At 33.4% G+C, this 19,188-nt stretch overlaps 1 protein-coding gene across 10 annotated transcripts in view; it reads left to right on the plus strand.

The window, feature by feature from the left end:
• Positions 1–19,188, plus strand: part of TTC29 (tetratricopeptide repeat domain 29) — a 668,675-nt gene that overhangs the window by 446,106 nt on the left and 203,381 nt on the right. The window contains exon 2 of one of the 10 annotated variants that reach the window (XM_058721231.1): positions 14,096–14,165. The exons of the other annotated variants lie outside the window; for them this stretch is intronic. The gene's annotated coding sequence lies outside the window, so the exon portion shown is untranslated. The remainder of the gene's footprint in view (positions 1–14,095; positions 14,166–19,188) is intronic. 10 annotated transcript variants of the gene reach the window in all.

Below are 19,188 nucleotides of genomic sequence, written 5' to 3' on the forward strand. Positions count from 1 at the left end.
TCTGGCAATCAGATTCTTCGACTTTTACAGCATTTGCTGCTTTTTATTTTGCTGTGTTTTGTTTTACTGTTGTACTCTGTCTTTGTGCCAAGGATCAGCCTGAAGTATACTTTTAAGGTCTTCCTAGGTCTTTTTGGTGCCTGTACCTTTCCTTGGGCATGAGTGGTGACTTACTTCCCCCTACATACTATTGCTTTCAAATGTCCTAATCTTGTGGTGCCTGGGTGGCTCATTCGGTTGAGCCTCTGACTCTTGATTTTGGCTCAGGCCATGATCTCACAGTTGTGAGACCAAGCCCGCATTGGGCTCTGGTACATGGACCCTGATTAAGATTCTCTCTCCCCCTTTCCCTCTTCCCCTCCCCTGCTTGTGCTTGTGCTCTCTCTCTCTCTCTCTCTCTCTCAAAAAAAAAAAAAAAATCTGGCTTTCAAAGGGTATAAAAGAGAAAAATGAAGGAGAAAAGAATGGTGCCAGGAAAGCACCAGCCCTTTGAATCTCCTGGAAGTTGCTTCAGCCCAAGAGGGAGGGGCTTACAAGAATGAAGGTGTATGTGCAATAATGGCTGCCCCCCCACTGGGTATCTGCCTATTCATGATCAGAAGCAACAATCAGAACACAGAACCCCGGTATTTGGAAGACAGGGCCTTTATTGCCTACCCTGGGTCCTGCAAGCTGTTTGCATGCTGGACCAGGAGCAAGTGCATAGATGCCTGCCATGAGGCTTGGGGGTGGGGGATGAGTGGCTACCGCGAGCTAAGAGTTAAAACTGACTAAAATTAATAAGAATTTACTGTCTAAGCCTTCCCTTGGATGTTGCAAGGCTTCAATAGACTCTAGCACTGCAAAATAATTACATCAAGCTGCAATTATTGTCTAGGTTGGAAGACAGATTGGTGAAGCTTCTTATGCCACCATTTCTCAAGAATCCTCTTCATTGCCATTCTCTTTCGAAGTAAAAAAAAATTAAATGTCTAGTTATAAGAAATAAAACGAATGCATAAACGTATAGAGGATCCTTTTTTGTGTTCATTTTAAAATTATTTGGAAACTTTAACGATTTTATTTGGAATGATTCTCTAAAATCATTTTAAATACTCTATACTTTTTTGATCTTGTTAGGTTCTATATATACACATAAAGTTATATATAGTGGTTGTGTTTATATATACATGTATAATGTTTATATATATATACATTTATATATATGTTTACATATATACAGTATGTGTGTATATGTATGTGTATGTGTACATATATGTATATATGTGTGTGTGTGTATATATATATATATAGATATATATAGCCTCAAACTGTGATTTAAGTATGAACTGAATTTTCTTCATATTACTATATAAACATCTTTTTATATATTTTAAGCATTTTTCTTCAAGCTAATTTGTAAGCATGTTAAACAAAATCAAATATTGGGGGAAAGTCTAGATAGAGGAGAATACATCGCCTTCATCGTAATCTATACACCCTGGGTAAAATTTGGCAGTCCCTTTCCAGTAATAACATCAGGGATACCCCACTAATTAAGATACCAGATTTAGGTTAGCCAACACCAGTATATCCTTGCAAACTTTGACATAAACAAGAAAAGCTCTAGAAAAATGGTATTTTACTATCAAGAGGGATGTGTGGAGCCATCCTTAGGACAAGTCAGTTGACTTAGAAATGTATATAAAATTAGGTTGTCTGATTTAACAGGCTTGGCTATATTGTTTTCTGTGGAAACCTCTCATTTTTCTAACTTTTTTGTGGCTTGAAACTATGAGGAGAAAGCTAACATACTGAAATGACATCTGATAAAGAGGAAGTCAAAAGTATCAGCCACTAATGAAAGGTTGAACCGTCTGGAAATAACTGGTACTCTTTTCAGTGTGTTTGCATTGTGTTGAAATTAAGTAATTGAAATTTAGTGGCAAAGTGTTATTGTGTTCACCTTACTCTGTTTCATATGGCAGTGAAGTAAGAAACATATTTTAGAAAAACTGAATAATATATTTTGGTTTACTAATTTTGTTTCATTCTGGGCTTCTGTATTTAAAGATTTTGGTTGTTTGGAATTAACCAGTGTGAATCCCCACTTCATTTCTCAATTAAAATTAATTATAATTAATTCATAGAGTAACTAGTTAATTATTATAGTGTCTTTCAAAACTCTTAGGCAATCAATGGGATAGAATCTTCCCAAACTTCTTTTGCCCTTTTTTTTTTTATTATGTTCACATTATTCTTAAGGGATTAGAAATTACTTAGGATAATTTGAAGTGCTTAAATTTTATTCTAGGTGTACTGGGAAATTATTGGATCATTTTAAGCAGGGAATGATGTGATGTAACATTTTTAAAAGAGCACTAAGGCTGCTCTGTGGATATCTGCCTGGGTAAGAGCCCAAGTGAGAGATGATGGCATCTTGACAGAGAAGATCTGGTGAAAATGATGAAAAATGGTTTGATTTAAAAAATTTTTTAATTTTATTTATTTTTGAGAGAGACAGAGTGTGAATGGGGGAGGGGCAGAGAGAAAGGGAGACAGAATCCAGAGCAGGCTCCAGGCTCTGAGCTGTCAGCACAGAGCGTGACACGGGGCTCCAACCCACAAACTACGAGATCATGACCTGAACTGAAGTCGGACGCCCAACCAACTGAGCCACCCAGGCATCCCAGAAATGGTTTGGTTTAGAATATATTTAGGTGATAGGGAGATTAGAACTTACCAACAGAATGAGTGTGGAATTGAGTGAAGGAAATAATCAAAGATGATGCCTTCTGAACTCAACTGAGCAACTGGGACAATGTCTTAGTCATTGCTGAGTCTCTAGTACCTATAATAGTACCCAGCACATGGTAGGCACTTAATTGAGTGAATGGTGAGTAATTGGTGAAGTGCTAACCACACTTCTGTCTATGCAATCTCTACCATTCCCACTTTGAAATTTATTATTTGCCAAAATAATAATGACTCATATTGGGCACTTAGTATATTCAAAATACCGTTCTAAGTACCTCACATGTATTCATCCATTTAATCATAGAAAAATCTTTGTTAATTCCATTTACAGCTAAGGAAATTGAAGCACAGAGATATTAGGTAACTTACCCGTAGTTACACAGCAAATAAATACAAGAGTGGGAATTTGAACCTATGCAGTCTGGTTCCAGAACCCATCCTCAAATCATTACACTATTCTGTCTTTGGATTTACTTGGGTCATCATTAAACCATGTTCTGTCTCATCTCCCAACTTGAGTGTACTGCCATTCCCTTGTCCTAGAATGCTTTTTTCCCCTTATCATTTCATGGCTAACGCTTACTCATTCTTAAATGACTTCACTATATACTGTAACCTTGCTACTATAATACCTGTAATAAAACCTACTATAAAACCTGTAATACCCAGAACTGTTCCCATCATGGCATTTACAGCATTGCATTGTCATTGCTACTTTCTTTCTTCTACTAGACTACAAGCTTCAAGAAGGCTAGAGCCATGGCTTCTTTGCTCTCATGTGCAACCTTCGTACTTGTGCAGTGCTTGGCTTATAGGTGTTAGAGGATGGACGCGTGATGATCTTTTATCCCTTCATGGCCTTGTATATGTGCTTTGCCTGAAATGGCTTTCTCCTTCCTCCTTGCCTGTGTACTTGGTAAACTTCTGTTTTCCACCTAACTGTTTCTTGCTCTGTGAGGCTCCTGTAGAGCCATCCTCAACCATATGGTAGAGTTCGGAGCTCCTGCTTGAAGTCTCTTAGTATCCATTGGCAATCATGTACGTGTAGGGTTTTTTCCTTCTTGATTAACAGTTAACAAACTAGAGACTCTGACCCTTTGTGGATATGGTTATGACCCACTGGTTTGGGGATCATGAGTAGCATTTTCGAAATGAAAGAGAGTGTAGTAAAACAGAATAGAAAAGAGTACATTGCATAGAGTAAGGCTAAATATTGGGAGGCTACCAGCAGATGCACCAGAGCATGGATTCTAAAACAAGATACCCTGGACTCAAAACTCAACTGTATGCTTACAAACAAAATAACTGGTTGACCTTGGCCAAGTTATTTAACCTTTCTGCATCTCAGTTCCCCCATGTGAAAAAACAGGGGTACTGATGGGATGGATGGCTCATGGAATGGTTACAAGGACTAATTAAATTAATATTTATAAAGAGATGAGAACATTTTGAGGATTAATGCATTTCAACTTTTGTTTCATACGCATGCATGTATAAAATATATATGTGCATGTGCTGAACTGCTGTGTAAAATGTCTTTCCTGCTGTGAATTGCCATAAGGAAAGGACTCTGCTCTAGGCTTAGAGTTCTTTGAAAGCAGGGATTGTATTTCATTCTCCTTTAAGAGTCTTCTGACTTACATAAAGTAACACTTTATTTCTTGTTTTCTTTCTAGAAAAGATTGAAGAAACTTAAAGTTAACATTTTATATTATACATCTGTCAGATTATAAATAGAAAATGAGAGGTAAATAAAGGAAAAGTGTGGACATATGCTGCCCACTAGAGTCAATATAGTTTCCCTGAGGGAACATTAAGTTTCACTCTGAACTTCTGGGCAGGTTGGGCAAAAGGGGAGATGTGATGGACTATAAAATTCTCATTTCCTGATGAAAGGAAACCTATCAGTTCTTCAAGAGGGACAAGCTTTTTTCCTGATTCTAAATTCCAAAGGAAAGTTATCACATGGACTTGTATAGGAAAAATGGGGCAACAAAAAAGAACTTTGCACACCTAATGAACAATAAAAAGGGCATTCAGACAGCTTGTCGTAAATATTACATCCCTTAACTAGGTTTTATTTCAGGCAAGATAGGAACAGGTAGGATATATTAAATGAATACTGTGCGCTGGTCTTTGTTTAAAGTGATCCTCACCATAACTCTGTGAAGAATTGTTACTCCCGGAGACCAAGGCATAGAGAGGTTGAGTAATTTGGCCAAAGTGATCTAATGTTATACAGAATCAGAAGCAATGAGATAGAAAAAAAAAAGGTTCATAGAGACAAAGGAATGAATGAGCTAGAAAGAAAATGGACCAGACCTATATCAGAGATCAGATTTCGAAGCACCTCCTGAATTCTGACTTTACTTTGGATCTAGAACCTTCCTTAGGGTTCACCTCATAAGGACTAGTCATTCTTTAATCCTGATTCACATTTCCATAAAATATCCTTAAACTTATCTGAAAAAAATCCTCTTATCCCACAACCAGAATAGCCAAAGAAATATGTTGCCAAACATGGGATTTACCTTAAAAGTTAACTCAGCTTGTGTTTTTTTCCATTTCAAGATCAAGATCAAGATAGATGTTAAATACATTTCCTTCCTATATTTGAAATGACCTCATACAAGTACAGAAGGTAGTAAAATCTTAATAACATGATGAAAAAGGAGGGGCGAAAAAGAGATTCCAAGATTTTAAGAAATACATTTTTAGAAAGCAGATGGAATATTACCAGGAGTAAAAACTGCCCTTTCGTAATGATAAAAGGAGTTGGCTTATCAAGAAAACATAATACTAAATGTTTGTGCTCCAAATGACAGGACTTCAAAATACATAAAAACAGATAGAAAAGGAGAAACACAAAGGTCCATAATTTTAGTTGGAAATCCCAACACCGCTCTCTCAATAATTGATAGAATAATCAGTAAGAGTATTCAAGACTTGAACAATACCATCAGCCAACTTAAATAATTGACATTTACAGAACATTCCACCAAATGACAGCAGAACACACATTTTTTCAGTGCACCTGGAATACTTAATCAAAGGAGATGATATTCTGAGCCATAAAACAAACTTGAATATATTTAAAAATATTTAAATCCTAAAAATTATTTTTGCCTTACAACAATGGAATTAAATTAGAAATAAAAGCAGAAAGGTTCTGGAAAATCCCCATAAGTTAGGAAACCAGGCAACATACTTTGAACTAGCCCATGGAACAAAGAAGACATTGCAAGGGAAATTAGAAAACACAGTAAAACCTTGGATTGCAAGTAACTTGTTCTGCAAGCATACCACAAGATGAGCAAACATTTCTAATAAATTTAACTTGATAAACGAGCGATGTCTTGCAATATGAGTAGCATGTGACACCGAATGTCACATGATCACAACCGAGCCATTGGTTCTTGAACTGCTTTGCTATACGAGTGCTTTGGATTACAAGCATGTTTCCGGAACTACTTATGCTTGCAAACCAAGGTTTTATGTACTTCTAACCAAATGAAAAGAAAATGTGGCATATCAAAATATATGGGATACAGCTGAGGCAGTGCTGAAAGGGAAGTTTGTAGCATTTTAAAATTCTTATTAGAAAGTTAGAAATGTCCAAAATCAGTGCCCTAAGCTTTCATTTTAAAAAACTGAGAAAAGAAAACAAATTAAACTGAAAGTCAAGGAAAGAAATATTAAGATAACAGAGAAATAGAGAAAATCAATGAAACTAAAAACTGGTTCTTTGAAAAGATCAGTTAAAATTGATCTTCTAGTCAGATTGATCAGAGAAAAAAGAAGACACAAATTACCCATTTCAGAAATGAAAGAGGGAATGTATCACTATAGCTTATACAAATATTAAAATGCTAATTAGATAATAAACTGTATGCTGATAAATTCAACTTCTATGGAATGGCTGAATTTCTTGAGAGACACTGCCAAAGTTTACTTAAGTAGAAATAGGTAAGAGAATAGGTTTATATCTGTTAAAGGTTTATATCTGTTTGTATCTGTTAAAGAATTCATAGCTTAAAAACTTCCCCCAGGGGCACCTAGGTGGCTCAGGCAGTTAAGTGTCTGGCGTTTGATTTCAGCTCAGGTCATGATCTCATGGATTATGAGATCAAGTCTGGCACTGGGCTCTGTGCTGACAGTGTGGAGCCTGCTTGGGATTCTCTTTCCTTCTCTGAGCTCTCCCCCTCCCCCACTGGGGTTGTCTCCCTCAAAATACATAAACACTGGGGGGAAAAAAAAAACTTCCCACACAGAAAATTCCAGGCCCATAATGGCTTCACTGGTGAATTCTACTGAGTAGTTTAGGATGAAATAAGGAGCACCTGGGTGGCTTAGTTGGTTGTGCGTCCTGACTTCAGCTCAGGTCATGATCTTGCAGTTCATGAGTTCAAGCCCCACAGTGCACTCACTGCCATCAGTACAGAGCCTGCTTCAGATCCTCTGTCCCTCTCTCTCTCTGCCCCTCCCCTGCTTGCACTCTCTTAAAAATAAACAAAGAGGAAGAAATAATAACAATTTAGTACAAACTCTTCAAGAAAATAGAAGAAGAGGAAACAATTCTCAACTTATTCTCTGGGACTGGCATTATCCTGCTATCAATACCAGTAAAAGTCATTACATAAAAAGACACCACAGAATAACATCCCTCATTAACATAGGTGCAAAACATTTTAAAGACAAGTGGCAGTTGACCAGAGGTCCTGTCAGAAAGCTGGGGCACAATGCAAAGTCCTTTTCATTTGGCATTGGTGCAAGGTGTAGCCTGCCGGTGCTTTCCTGCCCTATGCACCAAAGAATGAAACCTACCAACACAGGCACACTACCAAAGTTAAGAACTCTGGAACTTCATTATTATGAGCGGACAAATATCTTCTGATATTTGAGAAAATATCACAGTACAAAAGAAAAAAAAAAGATTAACAAAGATTATATTTGTAAAGGTGTGAGATATAGAACATTAGTCCAGAGGGTAAATATTTATCCAAGAGAAAGAGAGAGGAGCAAATGGAGAGAATGAATGGTAACAGCTATATAGATGTAGATTTCATAGATACACATTACCAAGATAAAGAATTCATTTTTTAGTTTCTACTTTTCTTAATTATGAATGAGTTTTGAATTTACTAATTAACTTTCTAGCATCTAATGAGATTATCATACAGTTACTAGATTTTGTAATTTGGAACCATTTTTGAAATTATGGGAAAAACTATTCACTATGATTTTTATTTGCTAAGGGTTCTTTTCTGAGAGGAGAGGGAGAGAATTTTGCATGATATTAACCTATTCTTTTGCTGCATTTTTGGGATTTTGAAAAATGAACTAAATAATTTTTTTTTACCTTTTTCTATGCTCTGGAACATTTCCTATGAGATGGGAATTTCTTATTTATTGAGAGTAGTTTGATAGAACTCCCCTCTATGAAAGCAAATAGTTTTCTCCTTTGGTGGGAGAAGGGTCAGGGGGAAGAGAATAGATCTATTGTAAATTGGTCTTCTAAGTCTTCTCCAGCAAACTGATAATTGGTATTTTGATGTTTTATATAAGTGTCTATTTTATGTGGGTTATTATATTTAGCATGATAAAGTTTATCATGATATTTTCTAATAATGTTTAAATCTCTTTTATATCTATAAAAACATTTTATCTTGGAGATAGTATGAAGGTAATGGTGGCAAATAACATCGGCTCTAAAATTAGACTGCTGGGGTTGATATCCCAGCTCCACCATTCACAGGGTGATCTTCAACTCATTAATTAAACTCTTTGTGCCATAGTTTCCTCATCTGTAAAACGGAGGTAATCATCATCATTATCATCATCATCATCATCATCATCATCCATCTCATTAAAAATACTGTAAGGTTTTAAAAAGGTAATTCATGTAAATAAAGTATTGAGAACATTGGCCCATTGTAAGTATACAATAAAAGTTAGCCATTACTATAATTGTAATTAGAAGCTGTATTACTTTTTTCATTCCTGGCACAATTTTGGAGACTTCCCTATTTTTGTTTTTCTCGATTATACTTGCAAAGATTTATTTGTCTTTTCACATAATCAGTTTTTTTGTTTTATGGATCAGCTTTTTGGTTTTCTATTAATTTATACATTTACCTCTAGTATTTCCTTCTCTGTCCTTTATTTTACTTCATGTCATTGTTGATTTTGTTAAGATTTCTTTTCTAGAATCCTGATTCAAAAGTTAGCTTCTTCACTTGTTTCAGTGCTCTTGTTTTCTAACAAATACATTTAAATTATAAATTTCTTTTTGAACAGTATGATGACATCTCCCTCAGGATTTGATATTTAGTGTTTTTATTTTGTTTCAGTTCTAAATATGTGAACAATTTCTATTGTGGTTTTCCCTTTAGGCAATGAATACATTAGAAATACATTTGTAAATTTGCAGATGAATAGTTTTTGTTTGTTTGTTTGTGAGGGGAGAAATGCAAGGTTGGGGAGTGAATCTTGTGCTCAGTAAATGGGCTGTGTATATCAGTTTATAAAATTTCCCAAATGTCCAGTACATGGTCAATTTTTATAAGTATTCCTTGTGTATTTGAAAAATAAATATATATTCTCTATTTATTTGGTAGACATTTCCATACAGAAAACCCTAACGGAAACTAATAATTAGATTGAGCCTGTTACTTCAATCAAGCTAGAAAATTGTTATTTAAATCCTTTTTTCCTTGACTTTATTTGTAATTTTCTGAAAAAATGCATTAAAATCAATTCCCCCTTATTCTGTTAATTTTGAAGCTGTGTTATTAGGTGTATTGTCTCCTAATTGCTCTATATCTCAGTAAATCAATCTATTTATGAGTTTCTGTTATTAGTATGCCCCTTTAATTTTTATGCCTAAATTCTATTTTGTTTGCTATTAATAATGTTGTAACAGCTTTCTCTTTGTTGGCATTTGCATTATAATATGAAAATACAAAAGAAACAAATGACATGTTCTCTATCTCAAGGAAGTTATAATCACTACTATATGTACATTTTGTACTACTGTTTTTAAAGTTTGAATTCAAGGCTCTTTTATTTTACTTCTGACAAATACTTCTTTTGTTCCTACAATATTCTTATTGATGCACATCTTTGATTGGATGTTCTCTATGCACTTAGTTATTACAAGTAGAAATTTTCTAAATGTTCGAGATAGCTATGATAAAATTAACACAACACTCAGCAAAATAAGATATTACAGATGTTGTCTGACAAAAGCATCAAATTGATCAATTTGCTTTTTGTTTTTATTAATTTAGTTTTTCTTAATGTATGTTTTGGAAGTTTGATCATTTGTACATAGAACCTATGAGAAATCCCCGGTCTCATTGTTCCCCTGTGCAATATATACCTCCTTTGTAACGGTAATTAAGGAGCATACACTTCACATGGCTACTTCACATGGCTTACATTATGGTGGTTATTTTTAAGTATTCAAGCTTGAAAGGGCAAAATCGATCCTTTTTTTTGAAACAGGGAAAATTAAAACATCAAAATGTGATATATAATTACTATGTTAAATAGTGAAAAACAAACTATTCCACAGTAGAAATTTAACAGTGCAAAGAATTGAGGTCATCTGCTGGCCTAAAATAGAACTTAACATTTCTCTTCACTTAAATTTATTGCAGATTTCTTATTCAAGAAATATAGAATGACAGAGCAGTCATGAGCCTAATAATCATTTGGTTTAATATTTTTTCTTTTATCAAAAAAAGGCAAAACAGTGTAGTTAATGGAACATCAACGGATAGTTTGTAAAGAAATTCTATAAAGGTATATATTTTCTTCTCATGACAAAATATCATCACCACACTAGAAGAAATGTCATAATAAGAGAAATTTAAATGCAGGTTTTATTATTTACCCTTACTCTGTCTTCCATTACATTGCTGGAAAGAGCATGAGTAATGTTTTGTTTTCATTTTTAATTTATGTGACTTTCCCTTTGTAATTTAAACATCAGTTACATTTTTTTAGATACTTGTCATGTTTATAGCCCAATGTATACTATTTTTCTTACCATCATTTTAATAACTAAGTAAGTATTACAAAGGAATATGTGTTTGGAAGGAACAGCATTAGAATATATATGATAAAGCTATAGGTGGAAAGAATTGATTGGTTTACTTTTCCCAAAGAAACCTCCTCATGCAGTTGTTTAATGTGAAAGGTTTTTTCTTGAAAAGGTTAAAAAAGTTCTAATCAACTTTTGTACATTATGTAGAACTTCATTTTCTAAACTCTGCAAAAGAAAGTTTCATATTTAATGGGAAATCATGAATTATTCCATTTATTATCTACTTCCTCCTTTCAAAGACATGATCTGGATAAAAGGCGGGGTGAATAATTTCAAAAAAATACAATACATTTTTAATGGGAAGGTGCAAACTACAGATTCTCATGACTATTAGCAAGTGTAGAGGAAACAGAATTTTACTTGCAAAACTCGTCAAACTCTTGCAAAGATAAAATGTATGACATACTTTAGTAAAAAAAGAACACAGTGAACTTAAGTTTTCTTTTTAATGCAACTTGTTGTTTTTACTAAGTTTTGTTATATTCTTCAGCTTCACATTTTTATTAAAAGTTGATTATTTCACTCAACTTATATGGAAAATTGATAGTTCTTTAATTTATAAAGATGAAAAGCTGTAAGAAAAAGTTTAAATTATATTATTGGAGACAAAATTTCCCAAATAATAGAATATTAAAAATTTTAGAGAACAATCACAAGATTATGTTTCAAAAAACAGAGTGACTATTATATTGCATGGGATTTTATTTTATTCTAATGAAAATTTGTAAATAGTAATATAGACAAAAATGTGGAGTTAATGAGCTAGCATGATCATGTTTATACATGTTTGTAATCCATTGCTTGTAATCATTAGTATGAAGCTTACTTTTTGTTTTTCTCTTCTTTTTCTTGTTTATTATTGTTATATTAGGACACAGACTATAATAATTATATTACTTGCTCAGATTTCTTTTTTTATCATTGTGACTCAATCCCAAACCTAAGATTATTTTCAGGCTTTATTTTTCAGCTCGTGGTTAATTGATTTTCCTTTAGTTGAAAGTTACAGTGCAATTTAAAAGAAAAGAACAAAAATACATGACTGCCTCATTTAGCCAAAAGTGCTTGGACTCAGCTGTGGTACTGTGAAAATACCTTCCCTGAAAATTCTTCCTAAATGATGACACTCATTTCGTACCTTTCCATGTATAATCTTTAGCTTAACCCTTCCGTTTGTAAATAAGTTTAAATTTCTCATCTTAGAAGTTTACAAGTAATAGGACCGTTTTAAAGATGACATAATTAGCCTCTCCTATAAAGAGCTTGCTTTCTTCTAGCTCTTTTCCACTGAACTTCTGAAGAAGAACTTTTTATAATGTGGTTAAGTTCAAGAGTTTTCCAGTAGAGAAAATCTTTCCGTAAAGAAAATGTGTGTTACAGCTACATGGGTAAATTTTTTGATAATACCTTATATTGACTGACAAATAGTTGCTTCATTCCTGATTGATGACAATCTCTGTACTCCAGATATTTGATTGCATTGGAATCACTTGAGTAAATAATTTTTAATAGGAAATAGACACAAAAAAATTCCTGTATATCATTAAGGGAATTTTTTAAAGCTATTGTAACATTGCAGTCTGCACTGTACTAAATAACCACAGCTTTTCTCTGATCTCAGGTAGCAATCACTAGGAAAAATACCATTTGATTAATGTTTTTGATCTAACAAAAAGTTACTGCCTTTTATGCTAAATACCAGTTCTTACATAATTGCTAAATATCAGTTCGTACATAATTGAGCCTGAGAAATAATCTTTGTTCTACATTCTACACCAATATCCCATGTATCCTGAAATAAAATCACCGATATTGAAGTGAATTTTTATTGTGCTCTCGTCAGAATTCTTTGCTGACCAAATTTTTAAATATTTTATTTACTGTTGATTTATGTTAGTAATAGTGCTATTTGGAAAATATAGGCTAAACTTTATTTCTTAGTTGTTATTAGATTTTTTAAAAAATAATTAAAGGTTGAACTTGGGTTAAATAGTTTCTTCCAAATGGCATTTTTCAATTTGTACACATATCCTTTAACTGTTGGCAGTCTGACTATGGTTTCTGTGATTATTAATAGATAAAAATGTGTATTTTCTAAAAATACAAAGCACAACTTGCCTGTGTAGCAGTTTCAAATTTAGTAAACTTGTAATTGTTTAGAAAATCACAAAAAATTCTGTCCCATAACTTCTTGGGGGCAGATTTTATTTATTTATTCTTAAGTTATCAAATAAGTCCATCTATCTAAAATGATTCTAAATCTAAACTGGAAAAAAAATCCTGCCAAATTAATATTTATGTTCTGATTTATTGATAACATTTTTAGGATGATTAGTTTTTTCAATTTATACAACTAAAGGTGGTATCACATTTATTTGGATAGCGATTCTAATCGCTAAACCGTGTAAACATGCATTTGTGGTGTTTCTTTAAAATGAAGCTAACATGTTATGTATTTCAATCTTTGTTAGGAGACTTTATATATTTTATATAAATTTATTATAAATATATTGTTATTTATTATAAATAAATTTATAAATAATATAGTTATTAAATGTTATATACATTTATGTAAAATTATACTTATATTGTATAACAATATAAGTATTGCACAATAGATATACCTTCAAAATTAGTTTTAGATTTTCTGTTAAAGAAATACGACCAATACATTTCACAAAGAAAATCATATTGTTAAAAAGGCTTGCATTAAAATTCCTGTGACATGACTAGTCAAAACTGCAATAATATTATTACAGAAGTTATTTTTTTTATTGAAATATATGCTAAAACTATACATAAGCTGCAATGATTGTATTATCTTTATTATATGTTCATTTTTATTTGAGGAAGTTCTCCAGAAATATTTAGGAGAAATTAATAACAGTGTTCATTTTAATGACTAATTCTACTTTTAATTACTAATTATAATAAACGGTGCTCGCTTCAGCAGCACATATACTAATTATAATAAACAATGATAAGCAATAGATTTTTTTGTTTCAAGTATAACAAATTCTACTTTTTGAGATGTTGACATGTAAATAATTCAAGTAAGTCATAAAGAAAATAAGCAGTGATTATCAAGTTATTTATGATTAAATGGATATACTGAGATGCAAAATGAATTTGCTTTAGAGAAACTATCATATCAAAAGTGCTTTTTATGTACATTTTATTTGGATTCATAAAAATGCCTCATTAAATTTGTATATGTTTATCTCTAAAATATATTTCTAATTTTTCCAGACATGAGAACTGAATAGTTTGAAAACTGTTCATCTGTGATATGCCACCTGTCCTATTTACATTTTTAACAGTTGAGTATTTGTTAACTGATCTCATAGACAGCTACATATTTTGCTGTTTCCAGATGGATGAGATAGAATACCATGCATAACTTTACATTTATCTTCTTTGAATGTCACCTTATTTACATATCAATTAAAATAATATCTGTATTAAGATGGATAATGAAAGTTATCAAATTTACATGATGTAACTGCAGTTTGCTAAATTTCCAGTAGATGCCCCCAGAGACCAGTCAACTCATTGGAAATCCTTTAAATTTAAAAAGAGCCTTTTTCATATTGAAACATTTTTTTTCTTGTTATATTTTGAAGTACATGGAAAATAATTAAATGTCCTAAAAGTTCCAACTCTCCAATGGTTATTACATAAAAATATATATGAATGATTTTAGTCTATTTCTTAATTAGCGTTAGTTCTCAATCACTCTTACTACTGTGACTAACAATTGTTAAAAACCTAAATTAGTGTAAAATTAAGAAAATACTTTCAGTTGTCATTGTAATTTTATATGCTTTTAAGTCATTTTAAATATAATTGATATTTTTTCATTCTAACTTCTCTTTGTTTTAGCTTTTCGGGAAAATTTTATTCTTTTCACAAAAAACTATAAAACACACCCAAATTATATGGTTTTTATCAGTGTGTGTATGTCAAAAAATACATATTTTCTCCATTCAAACTATATGTAATGTCTACCTACACTGAAAAGTATGGGTAAGAATAGTGACTCACTTTATTCCGTGGAAATTATATTAACTGAAGCTATTTAAGTATTAATTTAAGAGTCAGTGTAATTATCCCGTAGGTGATTCCAATAACATTTATTCCTACAATACGAATGTAAGACTGTTATAACTGACACATAGATAACCCACTAGTGACTTATAAATATTAACTTAATGGAATAAAAGTATTATCCTGACTTTTGATTAGATATTACACATCTTCTAGGTTTATCTTTGTCAGATTAAATAAAATTTTTATGATCTTGTTTTAAATTATGATTTTTTTTTATTAAACTGGTTTTGAAATATTTTACAGAATATGAAACTTCACCTTGATACAGTATTTGAGTTTGTCCTATGAAAAAAATATGTTAAATATATTAGTCATATATTTGAGTAGTTGATAATTCGTTTTGATTTTGAAAGCCCATCTGATAACTAATATAAATACCTATGGGTTAAGAGAAATAAAAGAAGCTGTCATATATATTCATTCCATTTATTCATGTTGTTCAGATTTGTAGAAGTATGTGCTTTTTATCCTTTTATATGTTTGTCCTTCTCAGTGTTTTTCTTTTATTAGACTTCATATATCCTTGAGTGACAATCATATCTATTTAATTTGCTTTGCATGGGTGCTATTGTCTACTTACTCACTTTAAGGAAGGGGATTCTGTGGGAGGGTCACATAATGACACTAATCTCTTTTCCTAGTCCAGCAGAAACATGGATTAACAAGGACAAAGGCAATGGCTTTCATATTTGAGGGTTACATTATAATTGTCCAATAATGACAAATTCCTAAACAATCAATGCAAATAAACAAAAAACAATGTGTAGAGGAAGAAAAGGAGAAGAAAACCCAACAAATTTAAAGCAATAAGAGAGAGCGTGGTAAAGTGCAAAAATATAGAATTCATACTCAGAAACCTGGATGTGAATTCCAGTTCTGCCCCTTATTAGTTTGTATGGCTTTGTCACTTATATGGCAAATCACATCCTCACCGAAGACAGTTTCTTTATCTGTGAAAATGCAAGTATTACTTTGTAGAGTTACTGTGTGTTAGAAATTGTGTCTACAGTGTCTAACACATTGTAGGTAGTCTATAAAATAGTAGCTGCTCAGAATGTTTTAAAGCAGAATTTTAAAATGATAGAATATCTCCATGGCTGTTTAACAGAAAGCTCCCCATCTCTCAGCTTCTCCACACATTCAGCTATGAAGTTCTGTCAAAGTGTTCAGTTTTACTTTCTGTAAATTTACAGATTTTTTTTTAATCTTAGGATCTTTTAGGGCAATTTTTACGTACGTTCAAAATGCACAGTATCTCTTTTGAAGAATGGCTTTAAATCGTAATAAGTCCATATTAAATGGATGGCCACTTAATTCCGTTCCTAAATTCATTCTTCTCCAGCTGCATCCCTCAGTCCAGTGCAACCTTAGGTGTCTGCAGTGGTAGATACCTTCTTATAGAGTCCAGTGAAAGTCACGACTTCTGCTACTGTGAGTGGCGTATTCTCTGTCAGGGAAACTCTTCTCAAACTCCATAATGTCAAATCTCTTATGTAAATTTTACCAGAATTCTCAATTTCCCCCCAGCGTAGTGACTTTTTAGGTCAAAGAGATATTTCTTCTTCTCATTCTTGCAAAAAATATATTTTAATTTAGACTAATACTTGTTCTAATATGCAGATGAAACCAAAGACTGATAACATTGTGTCCAAATGAATAACAAAATAATGAATTGGAATTGTTTATATTTCTATTTGTGTTTAGAAAAATTTTCTTTCCATAAAGCAAGTCAACTTTAACTATGATTCTGTCATGAAATATGAAATCTGAGAAGTCCAAATATCATAGTGAAATTGACATACGTTTTTTTCAGGTAGTCAGTTCATTTTAATAAAAGAAAATTATTTTGGTTAAAAGAAATAATTTCCAAGGCACCTGGGTGGCTCATTCAGTTAAGCATCCAACTCTCATGGTTCCTGAGTTTGAGCCCTGCATCGGGCTTCACGCTGATAGCAGGGAGCCTGCTTGGGATTCTCTGTCTCCCTCTCCCTCTGCCCCTTGCTTGCATTCTCTCTCTCTCAAAAATAAATAAATTTTAAAAAAAGAAAGAATTTGCATTAACTATGAAGATTTAAATAGGAACTAATTTAGTAAATCACTAACTGCTCGTTCTTGCTCTCAAATTAATAATGAAGCTTTAACAATGACTTACGTGTACAGATGCATGTATATGCGCACATGAATTTGTATATAAATAGAAATGATAATCAGCATAGTTATATATGCATTTTAAAATACATCTCTATTTGAAATCTCTCTTGCAAAGAATGGTCTTTTAAAAAAAGTTACCAGAGGGGCGCCTGGGTGTCTCAGTCAGTTGAGTGTCTGACTTTGGCTCAGGTCATGATCTCACCGTTCATGGGTTCAAGCCCCACATTGAGCTCTGTGCTGACAGCTCAGAGCCTGGAGCCTGCTTCAGATTCTGTGTCTCCCTCTCTCTTTGCCCTTCCCCTGCTCGTGCTGTCTCTCTTTCTCAAAAATAAACAAACGTTAAAAAAAAGTAGCAGAAATTTAAAAAAATTGTTATCAGTTATATATCATGGATGTTTTGAGGCTGAAAATATGTCTTGGAAACAATTTTAGTATAGCCCCTTCTGAATCCATTCATGTTCTTTGGTCACAGGCAACAGAAACTGATTCTGACTAAATAAAGTAGAAACAATTTTATTGGAAGGATATTAGGTAACAAGCTGAATTTAGGTAGAGCCCAGCTCATATGAAAAGGACAAGACCTGAGACCCTTGATAGGATCTTGGTAGCGAGAACTACTTGAGACTCTTGTCAGGATATCAAGTTGACTGAGCTCCAGAAGCCTTCTAACTGTTTGTGTTTTTCTTGCCCCAAGATTCAGAATTATGGGAGAGAAACTGGTTTGCTTAGTTTGGGTCACTGATCCACCCCTTGGTTAGAGAGTCTTTACAATCAAGTCCCACCAAGATGACACACAGTGTGAGAATGGTCATTTTCAAAAGTGTTTGGAGTGCTGCCACCTGTGGAAATGGAGCTAGGTGTTGGGTGACCAAAGCCAACCAAAACACCCTCACCTTCCAGGTGAAGGAAACAAGGCCTGCAGAGTGATTTTCTGCGTTTTTGTCCCAGTTGAGATTAGAATGTGCATAGCCTCCTGGCTTGTGTTTATTTTTATTGTTTAAAGTCAATATTCTATTTTTTATTTATTTACAACTTTCTTCTCTTCCAAGGCATAACCATCAAAGATGACAGCGCTTGTTTGAAGCAAGGTTAGATTTTTAGCCCCTCAGATCTCATCCTCAGATCTCCTATATTCCCCCACAACCTGTCTCCATTTGGAGGTACTACTTGGATATCCTTTCAGCCTTCTTCTCACTTAAGTTATCTGAATCCAATCTCATTATCTTTCCCCAAACCTGTTCATCCTTTTGTGTTCTCTTCTTTAGCAAATAACCAATTACCTATTGCCCAGCCTCAAAACCTGGTGTCCTCCTAGGTCTTCCTTTTCCTCCTCCCCCAATACCCCCTCAGTCACCAAGGAATTGATATTTTTATCTCCTAAATATGTGTTGAACCCACCTACTTCTATCCATTCCCCCTGCCTTTCCTTTGGTCCAGCCCCTGTGACCTCTCCTTTCCAAGACCACCAGATTCTTCCATCTCTTCGCCCTGCTCCCAGTTCTACCCTCCTCCTGGCCGTTCTCTTGGATCAGGTGCAAATTTCAGAGTCACAAGCTCGAAGATGCTAAATTGAAAGCCTTTATTTTTTTTTATAACAATTTTAATTCCTGGCCGCGAGCCTTGATCTTCCCTAGTGTAAAAATCCAGTCTTGTTCTTCTCAGGTAATGTGAGTCCAATTCAGTGATTTCTCAGGTTATTCAAGATTCTGACACCTCTTCCCCCACCCTGTTTTCTCATATAGAAACAACACAGTGCTGGAGCAGGGTAGAGAGGAGGAGAGTTGCCAGATTTAGCAAATAATAATACAGGATATATACTTCAATTTGAGTTTCAAAAAAATTAGTATAAATATGTCCTATGCAATGTTTGGAGCATACTAATACTAAAAAAATATTCATTGTTTATCTGATATTCAAATTTAACTGGGCATCCTGCCCAGTTTCATCTGGCAACTCCAGGGCTAGGGATTTGTCAGTATTTACTTTCAGATCTTAATCTAAGACCTTACTATAGACACTGAATATCCTTCTCTAGTATCTGTTTCTTCATTCTTCTTTACTAACAAAACTACAGTTTTGCT

The sequence above is a fragment of the Neofelis nebulosa genome, chromosome 3 (genome assembly GCF_028018385.1).
Source record: "Neofelis nebulosa isolate mNeoNeb1 chromosome 3, mNeoNeb1.pri, whole genome shotgun sequence".
NCBI lineage: Eukaryota > Metazoa > Chordata > Mammalia > Carnivora > Felidae > Neofelis > Neofelis nebulosa.